Here is a 7,388-nt window from a genome sequence, read left to right on the forward strand (position 1 = left end):
AAACCCCCCCAAAACAAACACTTTAAAAAGAAGACTGTGGCCTGGAGAGATGGCTCAGGGGTTAAGAACTCAAGTGCTCTTGCAGCGGACCTAAAATGATTTCCCAGTGTCCACACTGGGTAGCTCACAATGACCTGTAATTCCAGATCCAGGGGATGCAGTGTCCTCTTGTGGTCTCTGCAAGTGACTCCCCCCACTACAAATAAAAATAAAAAAATAAGAACACAGAGAATGTATACTTCCCAGCTGCAAATTTACCACCAAGCTATAGTAAAGAAGACTGTGGTACTGGAATGAGCAAAGACTTACGGATTGTGACGGTCAGTTTTATGAGTCAGCCTGGTGACACTTTATTCTATTATTCAGTCAGATGCTAATCTAAATCTTGTTATGGATTTATTTTGTAGATGTCACTAAAGTGTATAATCAGTTAAGTTCAAGTAAAGAAGAGCATCGTAGGCCATCTAGAGCTTGAACCACATGAAGGGGGGATCAAAGCTCCCTTGAGGAAGAAATTCTTCCTGTCAACTGAAGCTTTATACCTGTGTCAGGGTTGTGGTCTGGTCTTCCTGACAGTGCTGACCTTGTTGCAATTGTGCAAATCAGTCACTTTTATATGTTTACACACACACTTTTTTTCTCTCTCTCTCTCCCTCCTCTCTCTGACCTTCCTCCTCTCCTCCCTCTCCTTCCCTCTCTCCCTCTCTCGCTGTGTGTGCATGTGATTTTCTCTTGTGTCTGTTTCCCTGACTTAGTCAGGACTAACAAAATATGGCTGAGAATAGGGCTCATGAGCAAATCTTCATATTTTTACATGTGTGACTCCAGTTGATTTCTGACAAATGCATGAGGACAACTATATGCAGAAAGAATGTTTTCAACATGACATAAACGTGCCTAAGAATGGAACTGTACCTCTACCTCATACCAATGTAGAGAAATTAGCTCTCAAATGGGTTGAAGACATAAATGTAAAGGCTATATAACTAGACAGTCTTAAAGGAAAACAAAAGGGTAGATGTCTGTCGCCTTGGGTTAAGCAGTGGTTCCTTTCATAGGATGCTGAAAGTACCAGCCACAGAAGAGAGAATAGATCCTTGTGGTTCATACAAAAAGCACTTCCCTGAGACAATAGGAGAGCATATTTTCAAGTTATCTATCTAATAAAGATTTATTGTCCACTCTATATAAAAAGGTGATTACAAAACAAGGACGTCTCCTCTGAAAGCTATACTCTTTTATGATAATGATGCAAGTCTCTCTGTGAGTTTTACCCAGCTCCATGTACACTGCACAGCACAGCTCTGCAATTCTCATCTGTTTAGTTCATAGCTATTAAGCTACATTATGTACCAGGCTCCATGCTCACTCTTGTGGTGAACAAAGAGAAAACCCAAATAGCTACCGATCAGTGTGCTGTGTGCCAGAGTGGACTTGTCTGTGAGAGCAAGGATGACCCAGCATGCCTAAAGCTTTGAGCTAGGGCCAAGAAAGGACTAGTGAAGATCATTTTAGGCAAAGTTTAAGGATAAGCAGGAATCTACTGGGACCTCCTCCCAACCCCCATGAATGTGTAGGAGAAGTTGGCTAGGAAGAGGAAGGAAGCTAGAAGCAGGCATCCGAAGCAGAGGTCACATCTGCAGATTTCTGGAGCTTGTGTCATTTCCTTTTTAAGCCATCTGAAAAATCACATGTTCAGGGACACCTGAGCGACAGCAGAGGGTTGACGTAGATACTGTTGAGTGTGTAAGAGGCCCTTCCTTTGATGCTAAGGGAAACTGGTTCCACTTATGGTAGCACATAGCCTGTAATTGGCAGTAAATCATGGCTGACCTACCCATCGAGATGATTCTCTTGCTGCTAAACAGATCCTGACTCTCCCAGATTCCCTTAAAGGTTGTGCTGGCCACTGGTCTTTAACAGAAAGGTTTTCTCCTGCCTCTTGACCTTGAACATGATTCCTGAAGACATACCATAAAACAAAAAGTGAAACACTAAGAGCCATTCTGCTAAGAACAAGGGACAGAAAAGATAGAAATGGCCTGTGCCCTTGGGGCACCACAGAACATTTGTCATAGACACAAAAACCACCCATCATACAACAAAGTGATCCTCATTTGAAGCTGTCCTGCAAGCATTGCTTTATGGCACAGAACACTTCCACCAGATGCAGATCAGCAGCTTCCGCCTCATCTCCAGAACTCATTCATCCACAGCCTTTCTCAGTCTGTGTGCATAGGCTTGCATCTGAGTTCCTAGACAATTCACATCACCAAATTAAACATATCACTCTATATAATGAAAATTTCAAAACAAACAAATTTGAATAACAGCATTAAGCAGAAAACCTGCTTAAAATATCACCATTTGTTATTCTGGAATAAACTGTTGCCTGGACTTAAGCCCGGTGGCTGTTTTAAAAATCTAGGGCCTTTCTTTTTTTTTTTGATAGAAAAATATTTTTTCTTAAATATAACTGTGCCATTAATGATTAAAGTCAATTATGGACAAATTAGGATGTATGCAAGGACACCGATTTCTTCATTCTAATTAAATGACTGCCCTCTAGTGGTGTGAAATGATAATAGTGCTGCAAGGCCAACATGGGTTGATTTGATTGTGTTCCTACAATTATTTACTGAACAGCTTATTCTATGCCATATGTAGTTCTAGGCTCTGAAATGGCACCAGCAAAGAAGATAAGGTAGGGTCCTGATGTCAGTAGAATGGGCTGAAAATCACATAAGAAAGATCTCAGAGAGCAGCTGTCGATGTAGAACACTGTGGTAGAGGAGGGAGATGACACTCCGTGTTGTGCTGTGTGGACTGGTGTCCCTGAGCAGGTGACGTTGATCCTGAGGACTGAAAGCTAACGTATCAGGGAAAGGAAGGAGCCTGAGCAGGAATGTCCAACAGACATGAGTTGTGGGTATATGATTAGCATGAAGTTCAGAGAGGCTGGGGCTCTACAGTGAGGGTGGGGAGGCAGGGAATGGTGCTTTTATATGGAGCCTCAGAAAATCAAAGGACAATGGTTTGGACAAATTCAGGCAAGGAAAACACACAGACTGATCGACATTCTTTGAAAGCTCAGTCTGGTTACCATAAGAGAAAGGATGGGAGGTTGATATATTATAGCAATTCTCTGCTGAAGATGGTGGCAGGTTGATTAAGTGCAGCACTGGTGGAAATGGAGAAAGTTGATGCATGTGGCTGAATTTTGGAGGCAGAATGAAAAGATTTGTTGAATGCTTAGATGTGCTGAAAGAAGGACTCAAGAACAATGCCCAAGATTTAAAAGACTTATTTATATTTATTTGTGTGTGTGTGTGAGTGTATGCATGTATATATGCATACTACATGTGTATGTCTGGTGCTCAAGGAGACTAGAAGAGGGCATCAGATCTTCTGGAACTAGGGTTACAGGTGGTTATGAGCCACCAGGTGGGTGCTGGGAAGCACAGGAGATAGAAGCCATCTCTCTAGCCCTTAATAAAAAATTTTACTTGAGTATCTGAAAGGAAGGAAATGGAGAAGACTGGCTGAGGTGGATGGCAAGTGGGTTTGGGAAGCAGGTCAGGTCACAAAATACAGAACAACTTTTAAAAGAATATGTTATACAGTGACAATGATATAATAAAGAGAAATATTCTTGTTCTGAGAGAGAAAAGGCGGTCATAGAACTCACCACAGGAAATTAGGAAGAAGAGGGTCCAGGGTACAACATGAGAAGGCCAGCCAGGAACAAGAAGTTAGTTTCTATGAAGCCAGGGCTTTGGACCCACCTTTAAATTGCTCCTCTTCCAATTCTGTCTTGTGGGGACTGGTATAATATATTACAAAGTGTCATAGGACACTAGTGTTAAAGTCCTTGGAGAAAAAAAAATGGCTTAACCCCTTTCTTTCATGAGCAAACTGGGGGAAGCCTCAGACTGCAGAAAGCAGAGCTACACTAGCAGGTGTGACACTACTGCATGGGATGCTCTTTGAGGAGGGCTGCATGAGGAGCACTGTATGTGGAGCATCACATGAGGAGCACTGTATGAGGAGCATCACATGAGGAGCACTGTATGAGGAGCATCACATGAGGAGCACTGTATGAGGAGCATCACATGAGGAGTGTTGCATGAGAAGGACTGTAGGAGGAGAACTGCATGAGAATGCTGCATAAAGAACACTGCATGAGGAGCACTGCATGAGGAGCGCTGCATGAGGAAGGCTGCGTGAGGAGCATTGCATGAGGAACACTGCACGAGGAGGGATGTATGAGGAGCACTGCAAGAAGAGTGCTGTATGAAATGCACTGCGTGAGGAGGGCTGTATGAAGGGCACTACATGAGGAGCACTGTGTGAGAAGGGCTAAATGAAGAGCACTGCATGAGGAGCGCTGCATAGGGAGCGCTGCATGAAGAGCAATGCATGAGGAGTGTTGCATGAGGAGGGCTGCATGAGGAGTGCTGCATGAGGAGAGCTGCATGAGGAACACTGTATGAGGAGCGTCACATGAGGAGTGCTGCATGAGAAGGACTGTAGAAGGAGCACTGCATGAGAAGTGCTGCATGAAGAACACTGCATGAGGAGCACTGCATGAGGATCGGTGCATGAGGAAGGCTGCATGAGGAGCATTGCATAAGGAAGACTGCATGAGGAGGGATGTATGAGGAGCACTGCATGAGGAACACTGCATGAAGAGCAGTGCATGAGGAGCACTGCATGAGGAATGTTGCATGAGGAGCATTGCACAAGTAGAACTGTATGAGGAACACTACATGAGGAGGGCTGTATGAGGAGCACTGCATGAGGAGTGCTGCATAAGGAGCGCTGCATGAGGAGTGCTGCATGAGGAGCACTGTATGAGGAACACTGTATGAGGAGCGCTGCATAAGGAACACTGCATGAGGAGCCCTGCATGAGGAGTGCTGCATTAAGAAGCTGCATAAGGAGTGTTGCATGAGGAACACTGCATGAGGAGCATTGCTGTAGGAGCACTGCTTTAGGAGCACTGTATGAGGAGTACTGCATGAGGAGCAATGCATGAGGAATGTTGCCTGAGGAGCATTGCATGAAGAGCACTGCATGAGGAACACTACATTACTTGCATCGTTTCTATGAGCCCTTTTGTGAAGAACATGTAAATTTCTATTTTTCAGTCCCCAGACCCCCAAATTCCTAAAGTTCTAAAGAACCAAAGGTCCTACAATTGGGCCCTGGCAAAGCCAGAATGCAAAGCTCTGGAATCCATGTAAATTATGCTGACATTTGGAAAGTATGAAGAGGACAATGAAGATGATTTGGGCAACTTCTTTTAAAGAAAATGTCTTCATCCTATGTAGACATGTGGGTGCAAAGAACATCTCAAAGCTTCTTACTCCATGCTTACAGGCAACCTTGTGTTCTGCTACTGGCCCCATTTTAGGGAACTAATAGGGCAAGTGATTTGCCCAAGGCCATTTAGTGACAGCAGAGATGTGGGCACAGGCCTTTCGGTCTTTCTGTAAAGTCCACCTTTCTTTGGTTTCACTCTCTAGGCTACTAGTGCACAGCCTGTACTCCACCGCATTTGCAGCACTGAGGGTACAGGAACCAGGACCATAGCTGGAGCAAATGTTGTATCACTGCTAAATGTCATACACCGTTACACTATAGCTGGGGCTATGAACCCTTTAGAAAGGGTTCATAGAAATTATGCAAGACACTCAGTACTCCTCATGCAGTGCTCCTCATGCAGTGTTCCTCAAAGAGCATCCCATGCAGTCATGTCACACTTGCTGGTGTAAGACATTTAACAGTGACACAACATGTGCTCTTGCTATATATACATTTATATGTACATGAGCAACGTGTACATGTAAAACTGTATCTAATCTGCCATGATACTAAGACAAAGCAGAAGAAAAAAGGACAGGGAAACGGGAGCCAGCAGAGGGTCTCCATGAAATGGGAAAGTCTGAGGGTACTGCTGCATTGGGAAGACCTTCCTCTAGGAGACAGTGGAAACCTCAGCCAAGGCAAGGGCTCTCAGGTGACACTGGAGAGCCAAATAAACTCATTTTAGGTTATCAAAAATGGGCCCAGGAAGCCAGTGAAGTTTAGGCATTTTTATGAAAAGAGATCTATGGAAAGCATAAATTGCAAGATTTTGAAACAGGTCCTGTGGCTAACATCAGGGTCTGATAATGGCTCAGAGGGACTCAGGCTGACTGGATGTAGTCTGTAGTTTGCAAGTGAAATTACATACTGTTAGCCTTGTGAGACCAAGAACTAAGTTCATGCCTGGGTATGCCATGCGGTGCTGTGTGCACCCTGCAGTCTTACTGTTTATTGCCTAAGCCCAGAGCCTGTTAGCGGTACATCAATATGTGTCACTAGTGTCTATGCAGACTAGTGGCTATGCAGAACTCTTCAAACCCTGCAAATGGAGCAGTTTCCCACTGCCCCGGCATGATCACAGACAAGGGAATTTTTAGTCCAACTATAATTCCCTTTCGTGAGGAGATGCGAGCTGAGGGATTAAATTTAACTCTTCCCTAGATAGTTCCATCACTTTTGTTTGTCTAGATGATGTTTGGGCAGTATTTTTGAATCAGTCCAAATTGGCCATTGACATTTGCCCATATAGACTCTTGCATGCGGGAGGCAGAAGTACAATTAGTACTACAGGTCGAGAACAATGTCATGGCATTGGAGTGACCATCTGTGGTTTATAGTAAGAAGAGCTATCTGTACACTAGGAAGGAATGGTTGTGAAGAACTTTCCAGAGGTCATAACAACTCACTTAAAATAATGTGTTGTTTTTTTAAGGACTGCCCAAACAATCTGTCTGCCTTTATTTACTGTTACTGTGCTGGTGAAAATAGCTGAGCCAATAGAGGGCACTAAAGTAGCACAAATGGGAATCCTGGATACACAGCCAGCAAAGAAGTACTTGCAGAAGTTTAAAGATTAGCCCAGCGACTTTGGAGATACGTTAGGAAAGATGGGAAGGTCTGAGGGTAACTGTCAACTAAGAAGTCTGACAGGCCTAGTGGCACAGTGACAGCAATCCTAGTCACTCTGCAGGCTGAGGCAGAAGGATTGCCAAGTTTGAGGTTAACTTGGGCTCGGGATCAAATCCAAGGTTATCCTGGGCATGTTAGTGAGCCCCTTTTTGTCTAAAGACAAAAGAAAGCTCTGTTGTCTTGTGGCTATTACATTAGAGTCTAAATATTTTTATTAAGGTAGCTATTATGAATGAGGGAACATGTGTGTCCCATAGCATTCATTCAGGTGACTAGGGGTGGGACCTACCCTTTCCTCTGTTTTCACTTGACTGTGCTAAATGGGAATCTTTGGACTCACACAATTATCGCATTTACCAGTGCTGAAAGGCATGCTAAATTTACAATAG

This window comes from Acomys minous (genome assembly GCF_964271855.1).
Source record: "Acomys minous genome assembly, chromosome: 18".
Classification (NCBI taxonomy): domain Eukaryota; kingdom Metazoa; phylum Chordata; class Mammalia; order Rodentia; family Muridae; genus Acomys; species Acomys minous.